Raw genomic sequence first — 26,534 nt, 5'->3', positions numbered from 1 at the left:
GTACCCCTAGGGATAAAAATATATGTTTATAAAAAATAAAAAATTTAATTAAAAAAAAAAGAAAACAATCACACACACACAGAAACACCACATAGTTGAACAGAAATTAATCTCCCTGCCTTTTAAATCTTAAACAGGATAGATTAAAAAAAAATTCGAAGTACTACTTTTGCTATTTCTTATCTAGGATCAGTTCTACCTAGAAACATCTAATATTTTGGAGTTGTGTGCAAAGGTCGCATTATTTTGAAAGGTAGGAGATTCTCCATCTAAAGCTGCTAAAGGATTTTACCCCAAGATAAATTTTCTTCAGGTCTTCAAACCTGCTATTTTCTGCAATTCTCAAAGTGAGGGAAGGAGTGGAGGACTGGCAGGATGGAGGCACATAGATTTTGGAAACGGCTTCAAAAGTGTGGAATCCAAGAGAATTGAATTAAATAACCAATGAAGTCCCTCTCAGAATTTTGCCTTAGGACATTTAGTGGATCTCAAAACCTGGTCCCTACATCACTAAGAACTTATTAAAAATTAAGATTCTCAGTCTGCCCCAGATTTTCTGCATCCGTAAATCTAGGAGTAGAGCCAACAATTTTCCCTTATCAACCTGTTCAGGTGACTCTGGTTATTGCTAAAGTTCTGGAACCACCAGCCCAGAATCACCTAGACCAGGCATACCTGGGAGGCTTGTTTAAAATCGCAGACTAGGGGCACCTGGGTGGCTCAGTGGGTTAAAGCCTCTACCTTCGGCTCAGGTCATGATCCCAGGGTCCTGGGATCGAGCCCCGCATCAGGCTCTCTGCTTAGCAGGGAGCCTGCTTCCTCCTCTCTCTATCTCTGCCTGCCTTTCTGTCTACTTGTGATCTCTGTCTGCCAAATAAATAAATAAAATCTTAAAAAAAAAAATCACAGACTAAAGGGCCCTACCCACACCCAGATCTCTAATGGTAAAACCCAGAATGCAGGATTTTAAGACGTTTTCCAGGTGATTCTTATGCACACTAACATCTGTGGATCCTTGACCCAGCAGATAAATCAGTCGACCAGCTTGTGATGGAAAGGAGGCAGTCTCCATGTTCTCTGGTGAGAAGAGCATGGGTGTTGGAGTCGTACTGACTTGGGACTGGAATTTCAGGTTTGTCATTTTGCTTATGTGATATACAAGCTGTTATGTAGACTTTCTCAGCCTCAGTTTCCTTATCTATGAAATGGGCACAAAAATACCTAGCTTACTCCACTTTGAGAGAATCAGACAGGATGGGGTATGTGTTCTGCATAGTGTCTCCTACATTTTAATAGACCTTAATCTCTGCATTTTTGTCTTTTAAAGATGTTCTAGCTCATTCCTGTCATGGTGCCCAATACTTTGCTCAGTAACATTTGCCAAATACAGAGAGGACCAATGCAAACATTTTGGATTTGAGCCCTAGCTCCACTGCTTATTAGCTGTGAGACCATGGGTGAGTTATTTGACTTCATGTGCTTCAGTTTCAATATCTTTAAAATGGGAATAAAAATAACACTTACTCCTAGGCTTTTAGTGAGGATTAGCTGAGATATTATATATAAGGCATTTGAAGTTTTTTTTTTTAAGATTTTTTACTTATTTATTTGAGAGAGAGAGTGAGAGCATGAGCATGGGGGAAGTCAGAAGGAACAGCAGACTCCCCACTGAGCAGGGAGCTCAATGAGGGGCTGGGAACATGACCTGAGCCAAGGGCAGACACTTAACCAACTGAGCCCCCTAGAGACCCCCATGTAGAGCATTCAAGAACAGTGTCTGGAACACAATAATTCTCAAATGTTCTTGAAAGAAAAACTCCTCAGATATACAGTTCTAAGCTTCAGAAGGATTTGACTCTCAAAGAAATAATGGAATGTGTTTATTAATGTTTCCACAAACATTTGGATATAAAGTGACAGGCTCTGAGTGAAGTCTCCGGGACACACAGCTCCTGTTCTCATGGAGCATCTAATCTAGAGGGAGAGGCAGACAGTAAACACATAATCAGGCAAATGAGTATGTAATGACCAGAATGAGAAACAGGTGTGCAGGAAAGAACAGCTTGAGGGGCTGGAGCTCTGAGAGCCGGGGGAGGGACATGGAGCCAGATAAGCTATCGGGTGGGAGAGAGGAGGCGGCCAGACCAAGCAGGGCTGTCACACACTTGAGTGTATTTCCAGGAGCAATGAAAGGCTTTGAAGAGTTTAAGCCGGAGGGTGAGATGGTCAGATGTGTAGTTCAAGAAAGGTGTGTCTGGTGGCATCATGGAGATGAGATTGGAAGAGGCCCATGTGGGGGTGCAGGGAAGTGGGTGCTCCTCTTTGGTCAAAGAGGAGCTTTACAAAATAGTCAAGAGACAGTGGTAGCAATAGAGGGGTGGGGGTGGAAATGGAGCTACCTGGAATTCAACAGGTGTGTTGGAGGGGAAGTGGCTGGGATTCAGGGATGAACTGGGAAGGACTGGGAAAAGACTGGATTGGAGGGAGAAGGCAGAGTGTGGCATGGGCATGTTTTTCTCTTGTTTTCCCTTTTTAAGCTGATTGCCTGGTTTTATGATTTCTGGCCTCAGGGATCTTGGCAGGGCCTAAATTAAAAGGGTTTTGAAGTTAAAGCCTCTAGCAGTTTTTCATACATGTCCAGAAGGCAAAGGGAAGCTAAGTGGCAAAGACAGGCCTGAGGGTCTCAAATTGTAAAGACCGCCACACACCGCTCAAGCTCCCAACCTTAGCAAAGATCCCACAGCCTTTCAGAGCCCTGACATCACAGAACCACTGAGCCTGAAGGCCCCTGGGGGATGTGGACAAGCGTATTTTGGAGATAGGTGAGTCAGTGGCCAATGAGCAGAGAATGCCCCTCAGTGCCATGGCATCATCTGCCTGGTGGCTTCCAGAACTTTCTCCCAGCTCTAGGATGGGAAGTTCCAAAAATGACTGCAGTTAAAATTCTCACCAAGCTGGTGGGACAGTAGGAAGAAGTCTGAAGTTCGGTTCAAAAAATAGAGCACAATGTTATGTTTCTGGGCAGTTCCATAACACAGTATACTGAGTTTTGAGACGGAAGAAAAAAATATTTAATGGAAATGAATTCAATAATATTTTCAAAAGCAACTTCTTTATTTCCTCATTTTCACTTAACATAACAAAATTGCCATGTTTAAAATTTCTCTTGACAAGTGATCATCTTTAATAATTTTTAAATTGAAGTAAAATCATCATTTCCTTTCTGGTATAAATATATTTAAACAACATATTGATACATGTACTTCTCAATTTTTCAGTATTTTTCCAACTAATCCAGTGTTCAGGGAATAAATTAGCTATTAGGAAATACATCAAAACATGTATATAAGGGCATACATTTTTTCTTTCATCTTGGGCTCCAATCTGAACCAGCACAGACAGCACTGGGCTTCATTTAAAATTCTGGTGTTTTGTTCAGTGTGGATTTTTTTTTTTTTTTTTTTTTTTTTTTGCTTTGATTGAATTTTCAGACTTATTAAAATAGTATCCTGTTTACGGAGTTATTTAGCATCCCTCCCCCCTTCCCCCTCCGTTAAATTTTAAAGTGAATAGAGTCCAAATGTCTCATTTGCTTCCCCCTACTTCAGGGGCTATTTCTTGAACATCTAACTGTGGGTTAAAAACCATTTCCAATTTATGTCGAAGAAGCCAGACTTGAAAGAGGAAATCCAAGAGCAGGTAGTGTCCTCAAAGGAAGAATTTCCAGGGTGCCCAGGTGGCTCAGTGGGTTAAGCCTCTGCCTTCAGCTCAGGTCATGATCCCAGGGTCGAGGGATCGAGTCCCACATCAGCTCTCTGCTCAGTGGGGAGCCTGCTTCCCCCTACCCCGGCTCTCTGTCTGTCTCTCTGCCTACTTGTGATCTCTCTCTCTCTGTCAAATAAATTAAATAAAATCTTAAAAAAAAAAAAAAGAATTTCCAAGGGGGAGAGAATCAGAATGTCAAATGTTGCTAAGTCAAATGAGGTTAAGACTGAAATGTACTTTTGTTGAATGACCTCAGGGTCCTGGGTCACTTAGTGTAAAAAGCCTTGGTGGATTGATTAAGGTGGAATGGGCTGAAATGGATGGAAGAGTGAATAGCATGAGGGAGACTGAAACTTTGACTATGAGCAACTCCCCCAAGAAGTGTGACTCTGAAGGAGAAGGAGGGCACAGTAGCTAGAGAGAGAATAGAGTTAAGGGTCAAGGCAGTGGTTGTATTTTGATATGATACAGTTTTGAGAGAGTTTAATGTACAAGAGGGAAACCAGGGTCATTGGTAATGTAAGATCCCTAGAACATTGGGGTGCATATGGCCCTTCTTTTCACTACATCTGTATCTTTGGGGTAAATACCCAGTAGTCAATTGTTGGGTCATAGGGTAAGCTCTGTTTTTAATTTTTTGAGAAACCTCCGCACTGTTTTCCAGAATGGCTGCCCCAGCTTGTATTCCTATCAATAGTGTAAGAGGATTCCCCTCTCCCCGTAACCTTGCCAACATTTGTTGTTTCTTGCCTAGTCAATTTTTGCCCTTCTAACTGGTATAAGGTGGTATCTCAGTGTGGTTTTGGTTTGAAGTTCCGTGATGGCTGATGGTGATGAACACTTTTTCATGTTTCTGTTAGCCATTAGTATGTCTTCTCTGAGGAAGTGTCTGTTCATATCTTCTGCCCACTTTTTGACCTGATCATCTGAAAGGATGAATACCCAGCTTTTGCATCAACTTGGATGGAACTAGAGGAGATTGTGCTGAGTGAAATAAGTCAAGCAGAGAAAATAGTTATCATATGGTTTCACGTATTTGTGGAACATAAGAAATAGCATGGAGGACATTAGGAGAAGGAAGGGAAAAATGAAGAGGGAGGAATCAGAGTGGGATATGAACCACGAGAGACTATGGACTCTGGGAAACAGTTTTAGATGGGGGATGGGTGAGCCTGGTGATGGGTATTAAGCAGGGCATGGATTGCATGGAGCACGGGGTATTATATGCAAACAATGAATGATGGAACACTGCATCAGAAACTAATGATGTACTGTATCGTGACTAACATAATCTAATAAAAAATAAAGGAAAATATGAGAGCAAAACAAACGTAAGATCCCTAGAAGGCAGAACAGAGACGGGATCCCAATCAGAGATGACAGGGTTGGCATTTAATAAGAGGTGAAGTGTCCTGTGTTGCCGCCTGAGGGAAGGAGAGGGTCAGTGCAGATGGAGGTAGGGGTTTTATATTTGATAGCAAGGAATTGAGGGAGATCCTTGTGAAGCTCTCAGTTTTTCTACTAAGTGGGAGACAAAAGCTAAAGAGAAGCAGGCAGCGGTGGGATGCTGGATGGTTGTAGGGAGGGGAAAGTGTTTGAGAGCTATAGTTAGGGACCTGTGGTTGGTAGGTAGCAAAGGTCAAGGCTCCTCTACATCTGAGTGAAGAAACAGCGGTACCTCCGGTCTATGGGATTCTATGCCATTCACAGGCAAAAACTAGAGAGGAAGATGGAACCATCTCTAGGATATATCATTAAGTTGGGAAAAAAAAAATCAAGATATAGTACATTTTAGCATAATACCTTTTGTGTGAGAAAGGAAAGTAAGAATATATAGTTATATTAGCTTGTGTTTATGTAAAGAAACTAGGGAAGAACGTAAAAGCAACCAATAAAAAGTACTAGAGAAAGCAGGAGACAAACAGGGTGAATGGGGGCAGAGATGGGAGAGGGACTCTCAATGTGTTCCTTTTATTTTTATTTTTACTTATTGATTTTGAGTCATCAAATGTATTGCTAATTAAAAATAAAAATTTGAAATTTGAGAGGTGAAGTTCCTATGGAAATAGGTATGCACAAGAACTCAATGTTTCCAAGTCAAGTCCAAGCTGTCAGCCCCCTGATAATTTAAAATGGCTTCCCCATCCGTAAGATGACTGCATTTCTACATCTTTCTGGAAGGACATTATTAGGAACATTAGAATCCGAAGAACAGAGTGTTGTTACACCATTCTCAATCTCGAAGCTGGTGTGTTCTTTCTCTCCCTTCTGGGAGTAGAAGGACCCCCAACAGTCCGCCTTGGCTCTTTTCCTTCTCTTCCTCTCACTCAGCAATGTTCTTTGCTCCCCCAGCTTAGACTGGTCTCTAATCTTTATCTCCCTCCCAGATTCTAGACCTGAATTCCCAATGGCCAGAACAATCAACATGGGGTATCACTGAGGATTTCCACAGGAGAGAGATGGCACATCAAAACTGGGACCATTCCAGAAGGATTTATTTACAAAAAGATTGTTTACAAAGGTTTGGGGGTAGGGGACCCACAAGGGGCTAATGGGAACCTGGCTTTCACCAGGCCTAAATTCAAAGCGATAAGGATAGGGAGAGGTTACCAAAACCTAGGAGAGAGCATTATGGGGAACAGGCTGCCTGGAGAGAAGAGTGTCCATCTACCAGCCTGAGGTGGCCTCCTTGGAAAGAAATCAGAGAAGTAAATACCTAGACTTCACCCTCTTTCCTCCTTCTCTCTGGCTGCCCTTTGGCCAAACTCAAACAGAAGCCAGAGGGCATGGGAGGCTATAGATGTAGTCTCTCAGATGAATACCCTGAGAACCCAGAGGCTAGGGCAGAGTGGGGGAGGATGAACAGCAGGTCTGAAGGGACAAACCAAATATTTGTGACAAGCATGGCTCTGTTGAGGGATATCGGGCTGGCTCTTCATTCTCAGCATTTCCCAAACCAACCACATGTCTTTCCTTCATGAGCCTGACCTTTCTCCTAGATTCATTAGTTACTCTGGTTTGTGGTGACTCTATGCTTCACTGTCCTCTCTGACTTCCCCCTCCTGCCGTTCATGGGAACACTTGCATATATCCAAGTCTTTCTCTTCCACTGGGTAGCAAACTGCTAGAGGCAGGGTCCTTGAGCCTGGGCTCAGCAAATGTCTCATGAGTAATAATAACTAACATTTGAGGGGCACTTGTCGTATTAGGCACAGCACTGACCACTTTGTTTGGATTGTGTCTTTGAATCTCTCAACACTCCCCTAAAGTAGGTCTTGATATTCTCCCCATTTTACAGATTAATAAACTGAGGCTGAGAGGTCACCCAAGATCATATTCTTTTCTTTTTTTAACTGAAGTGTAATGAACATGCAATGTTATGTTAATTTTACAGAACAGCATTGGTTCAATTCTATACATTAGGCTATGCTCACCACAATAATTGTAGTCCCTGTCTGTCCCCATACAATGTTATTACAATGTTATCGACTATATTCTCTGTGGTGCACTTTTATCCCCATGACTTACTTTGTAACTGGAAGCTAGTACTTTGTAATCCCCTATTTCACTCACTGCCCCACCCACCTCCTTTCTGGCACCCAGTTCTCTGTATGTAAGAGTCTGTCTTGTTTTTTAAGATCCCACATATAAGTGCGATCATGTGGCCTTTGTTTTTCTGTCTGACTTATTTCATGTAGCACAGTACTCTCTAGTTCCAGGTCATTACAAATGGTAAGAGCTCATTCTTTTTTACAGCTGAGTAATATTCCATTGCATATATATCACTTCTTTATCCATTCATCCGTGGGTGGAGGTTCCACACCAAGATCACATTCTTTTTTTTTTTTAAAGATTTATTTATTTGACAGAGAGAGAGATCGAGAGAGAGATCGATCGATCGATCACAAGTAGTCAGAGCAGCAGGCAGAGAGAGCATGGGAAGCAGGCTCCCCGCTGAGCAGAGAGCCTGATGTGGGGCTCGATCCCAGGACCCAGAGATCATGACCGGAGCCGAAGGCAGAGGCTTAACCCCCTGAGCCACCCAGGTGCCCCCCAAGATCACATTCTTAAAAGAGAACATCTGGCATGGAAGCCTGCCCACAAGCACTATGACCCTCCCTCTGCCATCCCTGTTCAAGGTTGAATGGATCACCCACAGGGATAGCACAGTGCTCCACTGTTGATTTAAAAAAAATGTTGGTCAAACAACATAATTCAGAGAAAGCAAGGTTTGATGTTGGGTTTGAACTTGCTGCTGAATTATAGAGGACAGAAGGGGGGAAACGAGGATATGCCAGGTGAGGAGGCCAGTGAACATCTGGGAGGGGTTGCAGTTTGTTTGTGGGCTTGGGTAGAGAAGACCTTGACCAGATCAGAGAATAAATATTTGGAACCAGTAGGAGAAGATTGAGGAGGATGGAGAAAACCTAGATTACAGAAGGCTTCGGAGTCCATGGGCCTGCTGAACCTCCCTGTGGAAGAAAGGGAAAGTGGAGTTTCAGGAAGATGAGCCTGTCCCTCAGAGAATGAGCAGAACAGACTAGAAGCAGCGGATGATGGGCTGCTGGAGGAATCAGCTGGAGAGCGGTTCTAATGGTCTGCCAATGGATCTGTGGACCGGAGCAAGGCGATGGAAATGAGGAATGAGCAGAGGATACAAGAAATATGTCAAAACAAATGGTCCACAGCACTTGCCCACTGATTGCTGTGCAGATGGAAGGGGCTTGACCTTCAGTTAAAATGACTTCAATTTCTGGCCTTTGCCACTGGTCTTGCCACTGACCAAGCAGCTGGAGTAGGATGGCAGAGAAGGGAGAAAATAAGCTCAATGTTAGACCTCTTGAATTTGATGTGAGGGCCTAACTGACCTGTCTGTCCCTCCCAATTTTGCCAATTTAGAGATCTAACCTCAGCGAACTAAAAGGGGCCCGAGCTATGGGACAGATATCGTTCTTTCATTTCTATTATGATTTTCCAGGTCTCTGGCTTCTAAAAACAAAAACAAAAACAAACTTTTGTTTCTTAATTTTGTGCTGTTTTGGTTTTGCTCTCTATTAATTTTCTGTACACATCTAGTCCCTGAACACATCCAGGCCTGCTGCGATGTGTGTGCTGGGGCGGGAAGCAGGGTATAGCTTCGGGTATCATAACACACCAGGGTACCGAAGCGCTGTGATTCAGGATCAGCACACTGAGACTCTAATTGATAATATTTTCTACTTCACAGTAGCTGAGCTGAATTGCACAGACTTAGAGGAGTAAATGAAACAAGTGTTTTATGGAACAACAGGCAAACCATTTAAATCTATAACTACTATGCTTATGTTTCCTGCTTCCTTGTTTCTACAATAGAACGTAAGTGGTATCTATGAGCCACACAGTCATTTCCTTTTATGTTTGCAAATAACCCCACAGATGATATTATATCCTTGCTCTAGCTCCTAGGAGACCTAAAAGGCTGAGTTGGCAAAACAGGAAAGCTTAATCATTTATAAGGATGTAAACAACCAAATTTCCCCCACTATCCCTAGTCCCCAAATGCTAGAATATGGAAGGAATTCATAGAAACCAGAAATACTGATTTTGTTTTTTTTTCTTGGCCACAGAGACAAGATTGAAAAATTACACAGTTGGGGTTTTTTTTTTTTTTCCTTTTACTAGAAAGAACAGATATCTCTCTGAATTGCCTATAAAGTTTTGTCACCCCTAAAGTTATGTAAACGAACCCAAAGTTTAATCTTTAAAATTAGAATTATGAATAAAAGTGCTCCTAGAGTTTGACCTTGAAAACACTGCAAAGTATTTGTAGCTTATTTTAAAATGTATACTAAGAATGGAGACTAAAGGGACAGGCAAACATCTGCAAGCACTCAGGTAGTTTAGAACAGAACAGGAGCATAAATGTAGGACTGTAAAAATGGCAGGAAAACTTTTCACCAATGGCTCATAAAAACAGGTGAAGAGGAAGGAGCTGCAGATCTGTCTGACAAATCTGTCCTAGCAATCGGCCTTTCTTCTTCTAAAATACGGTGCTCTACCACCTTTGTAAATTACCTTCCTTGAGATTCCGCTGATTCAGTCGGTCATGCTTTAATGCAGCAACCCTGCTCCGATAGGAAGGGCTCATTGTCCTGGTGTGATGCACTAGCACCTTCTTTCACTCTCAAAAGCATGTGCATTTGGGCAAGACACAGTCACCTGAACGTAAGTGTCATGGTGCCATGTGTGAGATCCAGAGCTCGTTATCAAATGTCATGTGTTCCTAAAGTATTTGCTTTATATACTGTTTACCTCCTCTGTGCCAGGACTGAGAGAGAGAAATGAAGATACTGTCCTTCTATACGGATGGCCACCTGCAGCTTACATCATACAATGTGAAAAGTGCCCTATAACGACAGTGAACCTTCCATAAGCACATTTTTTAGCTCTTTCCTGAATAAGAATGATAGATTTGTCAACCAAACATGTTGCTGTTGGGTTAGCCAGAACTGTATTATGGTGACCATGGGCACTTTGTTCTCTTGTTTTCTATTTTTTTTTCAATTTTATTTTTAATGTTTTTAGAAGATATTATTGGGAGGGAGGGGCAGAGGGAGAAGAATCTCAAGCAGACTCCCCACTAAGTGCAGAGCCCATCACCTCGGGGCGGTCTCGTGACCATGAGCTCATGACCTGAGCCAAAATCAAGAGTCACACGCTTAACCGATTGAGCCACCAGGCGCCCCTGTTTTCTTGCTTTCACAGTGAATGGTTCTGGTATTTCCCTCTTCCATAGAGTAGTTTCTCTCTGGCAGGGGTTTTGAGATTTGGGATTTTTCCATTTGCTCAGGGAGACGGGGAAACACCTTGAGTGATTTGTTGTCCCAGTGCCTGGATTCAAATTCTGGCTCCATAAAAGTCATGGCTGAATGGGCTTGGGCTCCTTATTTCTTCCCTTTTATTCCTCAGTGTCTGTCTAATAAAAATAGGGTAATTAGTGCCTACTTCATAGCATTGTCAAGATTAAAAGAGCTAATGCATGTAAGGACTGAGAATAGTGTTGATATATGTCATGAACGTCCCTTATGCTTTAGCTATTATTTATATTATTTTTTAAGTTCTTAGTTTATTAATGTTCTCATAAAAAATCTGCATCATCACCACAGATAAAGTCATTGCAGAATCTTTAGTCCTTCCATTGTCCAATCTCCAGCTCACTTTATTTGTTTGTTTGTTTATTTGATTTTTGCCAGCAACGACACGGCTTTTACAGTCCCGCTGACTTTCTTCATTCTGTTCTTTCATTCCTTTTGCTGTTTTCTTGACCTCTTTTTCTTCTCATGTAGGTCGTGTCTTGCAAGTCTATGTTTGGGTTTGTTTTCTTTGAATAATCCAAGGTATCCTAAATCATGCCAAAGCCAGTTGTCTTGCCACCACCAAAATGGGTTCTGCCTCTGAATGCAAAGAGGACATCCAGTGTGGTCTTGTCCATTTTTGGCTAGTTTTTCCTGAATTTCTGTCTTAAGTACTATTGCCTCTCCAGGATAAAGAACATCAATCTGTTTCTGAAGTAGTCAGTTGGTCATGAACTTCCTCATCCAGATAGTTACTGTGGGGTTCATGATGGCGGCTAAGCTTCAAGCAGCCAGGGAGGAAGAAAGCTTAGATGTTATTTAAACACACCCCTATTCCCACGCCAGCTCAGGATCCTTCACTTGCAGTGGGGAGGAAAAAGTTAAGAATCACTGCTTTAAAGATTAAAGCTTTCCTCCCATGGTATGAACAGAGCAATGGCACGTTATCTGCTCAGGCTAGACTATGAGATGAAGATTCCCCCGACACAGAAAGGAGAAGGTGTTAGGTAGTACTCAGCGTTTTGCTCAGATTTAGAAAATGAGGGATCTAGTGTCACAGATGCTAAATTCTATCCAGTGAGAGCTGGTTTGAAATCTTTACTGCAAGGGTCACAAAGAAGCAGAATATTTCTTAAATTGAAGAAGGTTTACCTACTGGGGAGAGTTTTTAATGCTGACAATCTGCTTTGTTTTAGAAGCAGATTCATTTCAGAATGTTTACATAGTTTCACTTATTTAATGCTACTTCTAACATTTTCTCCACAAAGTCCCAGGATGGTAGCACCCATAATTGTCCAGAAATCACTTCTGTATAAAATTGGCTTTTTGTTTATACCTTTTATTTCTTAAAACCATATATACTTTTTTTTTTTTTTTTTTTGTACCCGCTGAAAGGAAACCAGTCACCTTGAAAGATAGACTGATTGCAGGCGTGTGGCAGGAAATTAAGAGGAGTCTGGGACATCTTGCTCTGCTGGAAAGCAAGGAAGCTATCAGGAACTGATGGGTCAGGTCAGAAAGACACAGGAACCGCTCAGGGCAAGATACTGGTGGAGGAATGAAAAAGAAAGAAAAAAGGATTGAGAGGTTGTTTAATCTGGGTGACACACGTATGGGGTTCATCTTATTATTTCTTGTTTTCATTTGTATTTTTCATTATAAAACAAACACATCATTTAGACCTTCTTTAATGCAAAGCAACCCCTATGCATTTTCCATAAAACTAGACAACACAAATGAATAAAATAAAAAGCACTGATAAGTCTATCACTCGGAGATAATTACTGAACTACTATTAATAACTTCTTGTAATGCTTTCTTGACATTCTTTGCGGCGTATGCAAATATTTAAAAATGAACTTCTTCTCCTTTAACTTCTACTTTCCATGGCCTGAAAGCACCACTTGGATTACATAATCCATTACCCTGTTTTCTAATCCACGAGGGCTTTCCATGCTTATGGAATATAGCTCAGGCTCCTTGACATCAAGGTCTTCCGACATTTCTTTCCAGAATTCTGTCTACCCCCTTGTCTCCATAGACCCTGTGCCCCAGCTGTACTAGATAGCCTACATTTCAGCCCAGATGGGATTCTGTATAGATGTTCTCACTTATAATCTGAATGAACACTCAAGACCTTTACAATAATATATTTTGGGATTTCATGGTTTAGGACTCTTGATACAACTAGCAACTTGTCCCAGCACGGAACCTAATTTTTGTGAAAAGGCCAAGCTGTTACATAAGCATTTTGCGAGATCCAGGAAAAGAAACCAAGAGCATGCGGTTCAGCCTGGAAGGGATGATTGAAAACTTAAAAAAAAGTGGGAGAATCTGCCTCCACAGGTCTTAACGCTTCTGTGATATTTGTTTCTGCTCTGCAGAGAGGGAAGGAGTGATAGCAGGCCCCTCATTTAGCTGAATGCAGGGAGCATGAAGTTCCCCAAAGGTCCTAGCATCACATTCTTCTAGAATTAGACATTTTGGTCCCTTGAATAAGCCTGTGCTTTGTTCAACTACAATAAATTCGCAGTGCTCTACATCTGCTGCTGTGAAAGGTAATAATTTTGGTAATCAAAAGTATAACTCTGTTTCTAAACGTCAATTCTGTACATCAATTATTTTGGGTAGTTTTTTTTTAATAACTGGAAAGGTTCTTACTCATGATAGATGACTATTATCCTCTCATTTATTTTGATCTTCTAAATCTTTGAAAAAGTAGCCTTCCCTCTCCCCAGCTCATACCATTATGGGTGATCAAGACTAAGATCCAAATGAAAAACTATTCCTAAGTTTCTTCTGTATTCTATCCCAGGTGCTTCCTAATACTTTGTATCAAAATATATGATCCTCAGCAAAGGTGACTTCAAAAATAGAATATTTGTCCCTATATATGAGTTGTAGGATGGAGAAAAAGAGGGCTAGTTAAACTTGTGTTCCCCAAGTCTAAGAAATCCCATCATGGTAAAATTCCCTTGTATTGTAGAGCCTTAGTTAGTAGAAGGGAATGGAAAATTATTGTTTTCTTTTATTTGTTTAGTTACTTAAGGATTGATGCAAAAGGTGTATTTCAATTTATATTGTTGAAAATGGCTCAAATTCATTTCCCTGCATTACTAGGCAGTAGGTGATTTTTAGCTCCTCCACATTTAAAATGTTATGAGCCTAGGAATCTTTCTCTCTGACAACTATGGCTTTTTGGTGTCTCATGGTCACTATTCAGAACTGTTCTCAATGTAATGCATCATTGCTGTAGTGATTGTTAAGGGAATGGATAAAATCTCTTAGGCTTGGGATATCCCAAGCAGTTGGTTGGATTTTTTTTTTTTTTTAAGAATACCTAGAACCTATTGTCTTGGGCTTTATTCTCTCTCTTAATTGTGGCAAACATACAGAACTAGATAACAGGGCCAGTAGATTAAGTTTTCACACACCTGGGCAGATCTGTTGGTTAAGCTGTTGGTTAAGATCTGTTGGTTTGCCTTTGGCTCAGGTCCTGATTCTGGGATGGAGCCCCACACCAGGCTCTCTGCTCCATGGGAGTTGGCTTCTCCCTCTGCTTCTCCCCCACTCCTTGTGCATGCGTGTGCATGACCTACTCTCTTAGCAACTTTCAAATTCACAGTACGGCATTGTTAATTATCGTCACCATGCTCTATGTTAGACCCCCAGAACTTATTTATAACTGAACGTTTGAGCCTTTGACCATGTTCACTCATTTCCTCCTCTCCCACTCCGACTTTTAGCAAACACCAATGTTTTCTGTTTCTATGAGCTGGGTTTTCTTAGATTCCATATATAAGTGAGATCATATAGTATTTGTCTTTCTATCTGACTGACCTACTAAAATCAACCAGTTTGACACTAGTACATTCAAAACTGAATTCTTGAGAATGTCTCAGGTTTTACCACCTGTTTACCCTGGCTATTGCTTTATCAATGTTCTCTAAAACTGTGTTTAAATTCCCTTTAAAGTAACTTCCTTTTGGTATACATTAACCTCCCGGAAAGATAAACCTGGGCTAGAACACTTCCTATAGAACAAAGACCCCAAGTCTAGAAATTAACTGAACCCCAAGTCTCTCTAAAAACTGTTGATGAAATTTCTGCCAATAGGTTTTGTTCTAGTAGTTTCTTTTTTTTTTTTAAGTCCACTTTTATTTAAAATACAATTCAACAGAAAGCAAAACTATTTTTTATCTAAAATCATTAGAAGCACAATACTGGCTCCTATAGAGAATTGCTGAATTGTCCAAGTGACTTCTAATCCATCTTTAGCTTTGGATAAGTAACATGTTAGTGTTTTATATACATATAAAGGGTATATATACACACACATGTGTGTGTTTTCACAAAATGTTGATTCACCCATCATCTCTTCTAAAGACAGTAAGCATTAGTAAGGTTTAATTTCTGGTCAGCATAGACTAGCTCCAAGAACCAGAAAATTCTCTAGGCCAAGTATCTCAAGTATCTCATCTCAAGTATCTAGGCAAAGTATCTAAATAGTTTGGTTTTAAAAGATTAACCTGAGCTGAAAATACCAAACTGGTGCTCAAATGAGATTCCTGACTAGTAAACTGGATTTGGGAGTTTTATTTATCCAGCCTACTCTGTTTAAGACATGGGCGAGACCATGTGGGCCATGCAGAAGGGCAGGTCTTGATTACTTTTCTTTCTCCTCCTCTTCCTTCCCTTCCCCATAGTCCTTCTTTTTGCTCCTCTTCCTACCTTTCTTTGAACATAGTATTTTTATTTTTGTCTCTTTTTTTCAAGTAATACATGTACAGTCCATCCTTGAACAACCCAAACCCCTGTGTAGTTGAAAATCTGTGTATAACCTTTGACTCCCCCAAAACTTAACTACTAATAGCCTACTCTTGACTGGAAGCCTTGCCCAATAACAATACACATTCTGTATTATTGTATGCATGATGTATTGTATTCTTACAATAAAGTAAGCTGGAGAAAAAATGAGAAGAAAATCACCAAAGAATACAAAAATACTAATTTGAAGGGATACATGCACCCCGATGTTTATAACAACATTATCTACAATAGCCAAATAGACACATATACCATGTGTCCGTTGACTGATGAGTGGATAAAGAAGATGTGGGGTGTGTATAATGGTGTGTGTGTGTGTATATATATATATATATATACACACACACCATTATATAATGGTACATTTATATATATGGTATAATGGTGTATATATATATATATGGTATAATGGTATACATATATATACCATTATACACACACACATACAGACACTATATATATATATATATATATATATATATATATATATATATTTACTATTACACACACACACACACACACACACACAGTGGAATATTACTCAGTCTTAAAAAAGAATGAAATCTTGCCATTTGCAATGACTTGGATGGAGCTAGAATGTATTATGCTAAACAGAACAAGTCAGAGAAAGACAAATATCATATGATTTCACTCATGTGGAATTTAAGAAACTGAACAAATGATAATGGGGTGGGGGGGCGGGGAAGAGAAGCAAACCGAGAAACAAACTCTTAACTGTAGAGAACAAACTGATGGTTACCAGAGGGGGCAGGTAGAGGATGGATGAAATGGGTGATGGAGATTAAGGAGGGCACTTGCTGTGCTGAGCACAGGGTATTGTGCGGAAGTGTTGAATCACTATATTGCACACCTGAAACTAATATTACACTGTGTTAACTGGAATTAAAAGCTTAAAGAAAATCAGAGAAAATACATTTATAGCAGTGTATTGTCTTTATAAAAGAAATCTACATGTAAGTGGATCTGCACAGTTCAAACCTGTGTTGTTTGAGGGTAAAAATACTTCATGGTGCAAAAGGTTATTTAGCGGAAAAGCATTTTCCCTTTCAGTCTCCTAGTCCCACTGCCCAGAGACAACCATAGCCATTAATTTCTCACAGATCTTCCAGAGGACACAGGCATATACATGTGCATGCAAATATCCACCATACCCCTTTTTAAATTCAAATAGGAGCAAACACATCAGTACTTAAAAAAAAATCTATCTTAAGAATCTTCCCACATCAGCCTATGAAGCTCTACCTCATTCTGCACAATATTCTGTTGAATGTTTATATCACAGTTCATTTAACTGGCCTCTATTCTAGACATTTTCTACCACATACAATCTGCAAAATACTAGCTAGTACATAAGTCTTTGGAAATTCCTAGTAGAGCTGAATTGAGAATTTTAAAATTTTGATGCTGGCATATTACTCACCAAAGAAGTATACCAATTTATAGTCTTGTCTCAACAACACAACAACACAACTCAAACTTTTTGATCCTTGACAATCTGTTGCATGAAAAATGGAATTTTATTATTTAAAGATTAACCTTTTTTTTTGTATGTTTAAAGACTGACTTTTTCTCCTGTAACTTAGACTGTCTTTCCACTGGACTATTTTGTTTTGTTTTGCTTGCTCACTAATTTATAAGAATTTTTGGTATAAGAAGGAAATTTGATTTTGTCAAGAAATACTGTATTTGTTCCAAGACTGTCATTTGCTTTTAAACTTTGTCTATGGTAATTGTTTTGTCATGTTCTGTCATTCAAAGTCTTTTGTAGTCAAATTTAAGAATCTTCCACATTACTGTTTGTGTTTTTATAAGAAAGGCCTTCTTTCTCCAATATTATAAAACAACTTTACCATCTTTTACTCTAATACTAGTTGAACATTTGTATTATTAAATATCTGATCACCTGAAATTTAAATTCAGGTAAGGAATATGGCAGGGATCAAGGATCAACATTTATTTATTTCAGATGGCCGGTCATTTGTTTTGTAACTATTCAATAATCTATCATTTCCTCATTGATAGAAAGTGTTCATTTTTAAAAACTTGTTTATTGGTATGTAACTTATATGGTAAGGTGTATCATCTAAAGTATACAGCTAGATTGTTTCTACAGATGTTAATAACCCTTTAAAGCACGACCCATATTAAGATCTAGAACATTGCCAGGGCCTCAGAATATCTTCTGTGCTCCCTTCAGTCAATATTCTCTCAAAGGTAATCATAATTCTGACTTTAATTGCGATATATTAGTTTGACCTATTCTTGAAATTTGTATCCGTAGAATCTGATAGTATGTAATTTTGTGTCTGGCTTCTTTTGCTTGAAATTATGGCTATGACATTCATCCATTTTGCTGTGTGCAGATGAATTTTATTCTTACATTGTTGTGTAGTATTCTTTTTTTTTTAAGATTTTATTTATTTATTTGACAGAGAGAGATCACAAGCAGGCAGAGAGGCAGGCAGAGAGAGAGGAGGAAGCAGGTTCCCCGCTGAGCAGAGAGCCTGATGCGGGGCTCGATCCCAGGACCCTGAGATCATGACCTGAGCCGAAGGCAGCGGCTTAACCCACTGAGCCACCCAGGCGCCCCTGTTGTGTAGTATTCTAAGAGTGTACCAAGATCTATGTAGGTATTCTAATCTTAATGAACATTTGGGTTGTTTCCAGTTTGGGGCTATTATGAATAATTCTTGAATAGATCTTCTGGAGGACATATGCACTCATATTTGTTGGGTATCTACCTGGGAGTAGAATTGTTGGATCCTAGCATAGACATTTGCTAACTTTAGTAGAAACAGCCAGCTTACCAAAGTGGTTGAACCAGTTTACATTCTCATTTGTAGCGTATGAGAATGTCCACATGTCTGGCTTTTTTGGCCAACACTTAATAGGGTCAGTCTTTTTCATTTTAATCTTTCTGATGTGGTTGTGATAAAGATCACTATTTCTTCTTCTTCTTCTTCTTTCTTTCTTTTTTTTTTTTTTTTTTAAAGACTTTACTTATTCATTTGACAGAGATCACAAGTAGTCAGGGGGAGAGAGAGAGAGAGAGGAGGAAGCAGGCTCCCCGCCGAGCCAAGAGCCTGATGTGGGGCTCAATCCCAGGACCCTGAGATCATGACCTGACCCGAAGGCAGAGGCTTTAACCCACTGAGCCACCCAGGCGCCCCAAGATCACTATTTCTTAATCTGAGTATTTTGACATTTTGTTCCACTGTGAAAATGTCTTAGAATGACCACCATGGCAGAGGAAAGGAGGAGAGATATGCAGTAAAAATATCCGATTTGAAGTTTTGACTCACACTTGATGTGGTGAAACGTGGGGGTACCCAGAGTAACCTGACTCATTAGTATATGGGAATATGATGATATCTGCTTCATAGGATTATTGCAAAAATTGAATTGCTGTTTTAAAATTATGATGAAGATTAAGCGATTGAGTTTAGTTAATAGATCTGAAAGAATTTTGAAAGGAAAGCACTCAAGCAAAGTATTTATTGAGATCCTACTATAAGCTAGCTACTATTCTAGGCACCCAGGATAAATTACTGAACTAAACAAAGATTTCGGTCTTCCTGGAACTTACATTCAAAGGTCAAGACAGACAAAAAATAATATAGAATAATTATTATGTCTATAAGAAAGTGATAAATGCTATGTTCAAAGAAAAGATAGAGCAGAGTGAAGAGGTCCAGGAGATAAGAGCATGTTGCATTTTTAGAAAGGATGGTAAAGTAGAACACATTGAGAAGGCACATTTGAGCCAATGCCAAGAGGAGGTGAGAGAATGAGCCACACAGGTATCTGGTGGAAGGGTGCTCTGAGGGGGTGGTGGGGTTGGGGGAGTGCGTTGAAGCAAGAGCATGTCTGACATGTTGAAAGAATTCCAAGAAGGCCAGCATAGTTGGAGTGGAGACAAATGGGTCACTAGGGGGAAGTAGGAAAAGAGATCAGAGAGCTAACTGGGTGATGGTGGTCCTGTTGGTCATTGTAGAACATTGTAGAGCAATGGCTTTTTTTTTTTTTTTAAATTCTGAGTAAAATGGGGATACGGTTGGTATTGAGCAAGGAGTAACATGATCTCATTTATTTTTTTAAAGGATCTCTGTGACTGCATGTGTCTAAACCAGCTCTGCTGCTACAACAAAATGCCAAAGAACGGTGACTTAAACAACAGAAATTAGTTTTCCATAGTTCTAGGGACTGGAAGTTGGAGATCAGGGTGTTAGCATGGTTGGATTCTGGTGAGAGCGTTTTTCTCTCTTCCTGGCTTGCAGGCTGCCTCCTCCTTGCTGGGGGGAAGCGGAAGAGAGATGGCTCTTCTCAGGAGGCCATTAATCTTATTAAAGCAGGGTCTCATGCTTGTGACCTAATTTAACCTTAATTCCCTCCTTATAGGTCCTGTCTCCAAATACAGTCATACTGGGGGGTTAGGGCTTCAACATACAAATTTGGGTGGGGGAGATACAATTCAGTCCGTAGTAGCTTGTAACTCAAAATATTTAATTTCAACATTCTCAAACACACCAAAGTTGAAAAGATTGCCTTCAAAATTAGCCATATAATGATCATATTAATGGTTCCAAAGGTTTGCTATTGATGTAATTACTTCCTCTGTTTTTCCTATTTGTGCCTATCAAACTGAATGGACAATATTTGCTTATATAGATTTACTTGAGATGTAATTGTCATATGACAGTTCCAGGTGTACAACATAATAATTGGATCTTTGTATGTTTTGCAAAATGATCACCACAAGTCTAGCTAACATCCAGCACCACACATGGTTATAATTTTCTTTTTCTTGTGATGAAAACTTTTAGATTCTACTCTTAGCAAATGGCTCTTACATATTTAAGTGTGCCAAGATTAGCGTGAGGTTCTAAAGCCCAGAAGCACCTCCTCGGAACCCACTTTATCTAGAATGTTGCCCTGCTTCTGGAACAAAACTAAGCTTCTCTTCTTCACTCCAGATCCAACAAGGTCACACTCCATTTTTGAATGCAAAATATAGACCTTATTTAGATACTCTTTTAAGTGTAAGAGAGGCCACAGTACACAGACTTTGAATGGGGTGTGTTTTATTTTAAGCTCATGTAGTGTGTTTCCAATCATTTTTACTGTGAAATTTGGGAGTGTGCATTTGGAAACACTTCACCTAAGTTTGTCCAAGTAAATGAGAATTTTCCTTCTGTTGACGAAAGGAGTTTCGCATTGTGCTTTGTATTAGAATCCGTAAAAGGCACTGTTTATTTGCATCTAATCTGCGCTGAGAAGACTCAAGGGCCTGAAGTTTTCCAACTAGTCAACAAAACTAAAGATTTTGTATGGAGTGAAGCTCTTTTAAAACAAAGTTTGTGAGTTCCTTTGTAAGACAGGAAACAAATTCTACTTCATACAACAACACATCCTGTAGATTAAAAGAACAGTATGTTGTTTCAGAAACTTTAAGGTAATCGTATATTTTGAGTAGATGTTACTTTCTTAAGAGATTAAAGAAAAACCTTGAACTTAGCATTCCATCTCTCTAGGCATGCTACTCAATAAGCAGCAAAAGAAAGAACCTGTATAAATTTAAACTTAATTAAGTATTTTCCGCACTTTTTATTTTCTAAGTTCCTCCCTCTCACTGGGAAGGGACATTTCAACAAAGCAATTACATTTCACAAAGCTTCTCATTAAATACAATTGTAACATTTCTTTAACTGTGATCAGTCTCAGAAATTAAAACTATAATTTCTGATTTCCACAGTGCACTTGATAAATTTTCATTTTCCTTGTTTCTACCCTGGTCCACAGCACTGAGCTTTCTCAGTGGGTTGCTGTTCCAGGTTTCTATCTGGCTTCCCTGATTCCACTGTCACCCTCTACTCCATGGAGCCATCAGAACCATCAGTCTAAAATGTCAATCAGATTCTACCACTCCTTTCCTGAAAACTTCACAGTGACTGAGGTCTCTGTCAGCCTGGAATATTCAGGTCTCCAGTCTTCACCTGGCTCCCTCGTCCTTGGCATTTATGTCTCAGCAAAACTGTCAGTTTCTCAAGCAGACCTCCTTCATGATTTCCATCTGATGTAACTTATGTCTTCTATGAAATACCCACCATTTCATTGTTTCATCTTCTGTTTTAATTATAGTACTGTTACTACTGGAAAATATCTTGATCATTTATTTGCTTTGGGTTTGCTATTGATAGAGTTCAGAACAGGACACCCTAAAATACGGCAGAGTGGTGTATTGAATATATGAAACTGAAACCATTTGAGAAAATAGAAGCAGGCAGGTCTCTCTGACCTTCTCCCGGCCCTTCCTCTCTGAAGCAGGTTAGAAGACCCTCAGAGGACAGGTGCCTTCTCCATACCTGGAGTAAAAAAAAGGAGCATCTGGAGATCCAGGATGGAGGGATATCAAGAATCTGAGCGAACAGGCTTTGCTGAGTTTCCTGGATTTACTACTCTCAGCTCATATTCTTTGCCTTATCAGATTTTCCCATGACTTTCAACTCTTCATCAAAAACCACTCAGGTTTAATAATTTCTTCTGGTCTTTATTTCCTTATGAAGGCTCCTGTGTCACATAAGACTTACATTAAATAAAGTTGTATGCTTTTCTCCTGGTAATGTCAGTTGAATTTTCAGACCCAGCCAGGGACCCTAACAGGGTGGAGGAAAACCTCTTCCTCCCCTTCACTGTCCTCTTCCCCATGAAACAAAGGACCTTGTAAGTCTGTTCATTGCTGTAAACCAACACCTAAAACAATGCCTGTTTACAATGGGTACTTGGTTTTTTTTTTTTTTTTTTTTTTTTTTTAATGAATGTGTGTTAACCCCACTAAAGACCAAATACTCAGACCAATGAGGGATACACAAGTGAATCAGGGATCAAGCCTGCTCTCCAGGATCTTGAGGTCTACTGGAAAGGAAAACACATAGAGATTACCTGCTATTAGTTCTGGAGAGGGAAGAGCTGACATCTAGCTGTAGGAAATCAAGGCTGGCTTTGAGTAGGAGATTGTATTTAAGCTGAAAGCTGAAAGATAGGTATTTCGGTATTTTCTATTTCATTCAATGTTCTCTTTGTCCTGCTTTGTTAGATGAACTTGACATCTGACTGCTTAACTACCCCCCCTTCAAAGCATGTTGGCACTGCACTTGGTTTTGAATGTTTCTATTGTTTTGTGAATTTGGGCTGGATTCATTTGGTCATTTGCAGGTAAGGGCGCCCATGTGCAAAAATGCATGTTTATGTATGAAACATAGAAAGTAATATAGATTTTAGGCAATAAATTAGTTTGTTTAACTGAAATAAAATCTTCCTTGTAACTGCTTTTATAATTGAGCATATCTTAGCATTAGCATACAAATTAGCCCATAGACATAGGCAAATAAAAATGCTAATAAAATGTAAAGATACAATAGAAATTAATACTGAATTCGGTTAGGTTATTAATGTTAGACTACATTTCCATAATATAGATAAATATGGACATTTTTTGTCCAAACATGAAAGATTTTGTTGATCAGAATTTTTAAAATTCAAGATAATTTTATTATATAATCTGTGAGAAGAAAAACAGGATGAATGTTCTTCTCTTCTGCAGGGAAGGCAAAATATTTGTTCTGCCGGCATACTCTACTTCTCCCCAACCCTTCTGCCACCATTAATACTTGAGAATGACCTCATCTCAATAATGATTTGATTTACTATTACTAGAGATTCAAGCTTCCATGAAAGAAACTAGGGAGAATATAGAAATAGATGAAATCAAATACTTCTCCCTATACGTGCCTTGCTTTGGCACCAAGCCACGCACAGCTCCAGGGGCACGACCCATGTGGACGCAGATGTGAGTGATGGTCCCAGGGCTGTCAGTCCACAAACTCTACCACCATACAAGGCACATCAGATTGTACAGAGGAGTAAGCAAGCATGGGTCGTTTCAGAAAAACTGGAGATTTATACCTGCCATTCTGAAGTTTTCAAAGTAGAAGGGTTTATTTAACTCTGGTTAGGAGCACTCTGCACGGTATCATAAAACAAAGCCAATTCCCCACCTTGTCAGAAGGAATATATACTAGAAGCCCATCAATGCAGTCTCTTTGTGGAGGACGCTGTGGATTGCTTACCTAAAAGCCAGTCTTCCCTTCGTATTTGCTAAGAGACATCCCCCACTCCCAAGTTCAGATACTGTGCAGCTGTGCAGTTTGTAAGACACTGGATATCCTTCTGAGCATGAGAGGGTAAAACTGGGTAAGGGTATTTCATTACTCTTTGTACCTTTGGTGTAGGAAAGGGCATTTGAGCAATTTTACCCAATCAGCTGGAGGGAAAGACTAGCTCAGCCTTTGGGGAGAGGTTTCCTTGATTCCCCACCCCCTTCCCAAATGGGGAAAGGAGACAACCACTTCCTTCCTTTCCATCTTTAGACATTGTGATACTTGTATTGGCGTCTATACAGCCATCTTGGAACCTAACTTGTGTGGTATGCAGCGTCTTGAAACATATCTATGTTTATCTTATGGATGGTTAGAAGTAGCTCAATGAAACTTTGGAGAACATCAAATTCAACTCTATCATTTATTTTTGTTAAACCGGTTTCCATATTGTTTGGCTTACTAATACTCTGCAGTGCAAATCATAACCATTAGCCCAACTATTAAGTTTAGGAAGCAGTGATCAACATAGATATGATTTGGTTAGGTGCCATTTTACAGGTAAACACTCATAATGTGACTCTTTTAATTATGCAGTAATTTCCAGAATAGTGTCCTGCCAGAATTAAATCACTGGCATCAGCAGCTTATTTCTAGAATATTTTCAAAATGGGACCTTGGCTGACTAAGATGGGTGAATTTAACACTTAGAGAGTTACAAATTGATGAACAATGCTTTTTTGCCTTGTCATAAAATAGCACACACTAATTTATTGAATGTTTGCTTTTATGCTAAACCATATGTTAAGCACTTCCTTGACTCAAATAGCTCCATTCAGTTCTCACAACAACTCAGGTGAGATTGCTATTCTACCCCTTTCATGGATGAGGAAATGGAGTTTAGGATGGTTAAACAGTTCACTCAAGATTACAGGGCTAATAGAAGAAAAACTGGGATTTGCATTCTGACTCCAGAGCTCAAGATCCTAATCACTGCAGTTTTCTGCCCAAGAGTTAAGATAACTAACTCCTCCTTGGTTGAGGCATGTGGCACACTGTTGGGTGCCTACTTGATACCTGTTCTTTCTCCTCTCAAACAGAACCTCTATTTTGTTTGGGGTGACTCAGGATCAATTTAATGAATGGTGGCAATCTCATTTGCTTTTTGCCACTGGGCTGCAGTGGGCATGTGACCATTGTCTGGCTAATAAGGGAGATTCTACTGGTTGGGGTGGAAGGTGGAGTCTGGGAAAGGTTTTCTCCTTTGTAAAAATGGGAGGAGCACTGCCTTTGCTTCCCTTCCTGCTTGTACAGTGACCTCTGAGGATGTCCTGTCTGGAGCTGTGGCAGCCATATTGCAATCAAGAGGTGATAAGCTTGGAGACAGAAGCCAACAGACATAGGATGGCAGACAACAGGCACAAAAAGAACTTGGGTCCTTAGTGACATGATTGTGCTTCTAAATGAACCAAGGCTACTTAACATCTGAACCTTGTGTTAAAGATAGAATAAATGATCTTATGCTTTAAGCTGTTAATTATTTTGTTCCTGCTAGCCAAATGTATCCTAATGGATACAATCTGGGTAGGAAAGGACATTTTCTCAGAGGTGCTATGAAAGTAGATAATGTGGAGGTTATCAAAATGTCACCCAGGGATCTGTTAGTATAGGTAATACTTCAGAAAAAAAACCACTCCATCTTTGTCTCAGATATGGGTATATCTGGGCAATCCATATGTCTGTGCTGGATATTTCCCCCTTTTCTCTCCAGATGCAGGGTTTCCTCTTCCCTGTGTGACTGACTGAGATGGATTGCAGCAAAGGATTCTCTTGCCCTTTGGCTTCTGGTTGGATTTGGCCACTGGGATGTACCAGCAGGAGAGTGGAAGAGGGAGGTGAGATATAAATCCCCAGCTTCCTCCTTGAGCAATTACTTAGGCTCACTGCATCCCTTGATTGAAGTTCATAGGCTCCTGTCTTGCTGCCTTTCTGGAGCTGAATTTTGGTTCCTTCCCCTTCTGCAGACCTAGGAGCTTATAGTCCTAGGGTTCCACACTACCCTTGTGGTTTCCTACAGGCTGCCCTCATTTTTGTAAAGTACCATTTGTTTCCTGCTAGGCTCTGCTGATGCAATGATGTGAACTAAATCACTGTAGTGGTTGAAACTTGGTCCACTCTATCTGATACATGAGATTCTGTGGAGTTATTCATAATGTAAATGAGAGCTTTCCTCAACCATTAAAAGGGAGACAGGAGACTATATAATTAGGAGTCACTCTGCAAAAGTAAAATAAAGTATCCTAGCTCAGAGACAAGTTTCTACTTTGAGGACAAGAAATCAAAGAAGACTACCTGGAAGAGATGGCATTTGGGCTGAGGATGGATAAGATTTTTAAAAGACAAAAAGACTGGTGAGAGTGTGAGTCAAGTGAGAGAAGAGATAATGCTCAAGAGTTTTCAAAAAAAATCACTGCTGGAAGGGACCTAATGTTCTTTATTCAGGGTTAGTCCTCCCTCCACCTCCTTCACAGATGAATAAACTTGAAGCCCGAGATTTGGCCAAGGTCAAACAGTAAATAGGTAGCATGCAGATCTGCTAGTTCCTGGGCTAGTGCTAATCCTCCACATCACCCTACCTCTTCTCAGGCAGTCTGTGAACTTGTCAGACTCTCCCACTAGACTATGACTTCCTTGACAGCTGTTTTCTTCATCTTTGAACTCGAGTACCTAGCACAATTTCCGAGATAAAGTCATCGTTAACATCACCAGCTAACAAAAGGTAAGCCCCCACCTTCTGTAAGGCACTGTGCGGATATTTTATATGTACCTATTGAAACCTTCACAACATGGGGCGCCTGGGTGGCTCAGTGGGTTAAGCCACTGCCTTCGGCTCAGGTCATGATCTCAGGGTCCTGGGATCGAGCCCCACATCGGG

At 40.1% G+C, this 26,534-nt stretch overlaps 1 protein-coding gene across 1 annotated transcript in view; it reads left to right on the top strand.

The window, feature by feature from the left end:
- The window catches only part of MAGI3 (membrane associated guanylate kinase, WW and PDZ domain containing 3), a 445,211-nt gene that overhangs the window by 188,024 nt on the left and 230,653 nt on the right, over nt 1-26,534 (top strand). The window lies entirely within an intron of this gene.

The sequence above is a fragment of the Lutra lutra genome, chromosome 4 (genome assembly GCF_902655055.1).
Source record: "Lutra lutra chromosome 4, mLutLut1.2, whole genome shotgun sequence".
Lineage (NCBI taxonomy): Eukaryota > Metazoa > Chordata > Mammalia > Carnivora > Mustelidae > Lutra > Lutra lutra.
The sequence above is the reverse complement of the archived record's forward strand: the minus strand, read 5'-3'. Positions and strand labels throughout refer to the sequence as shown.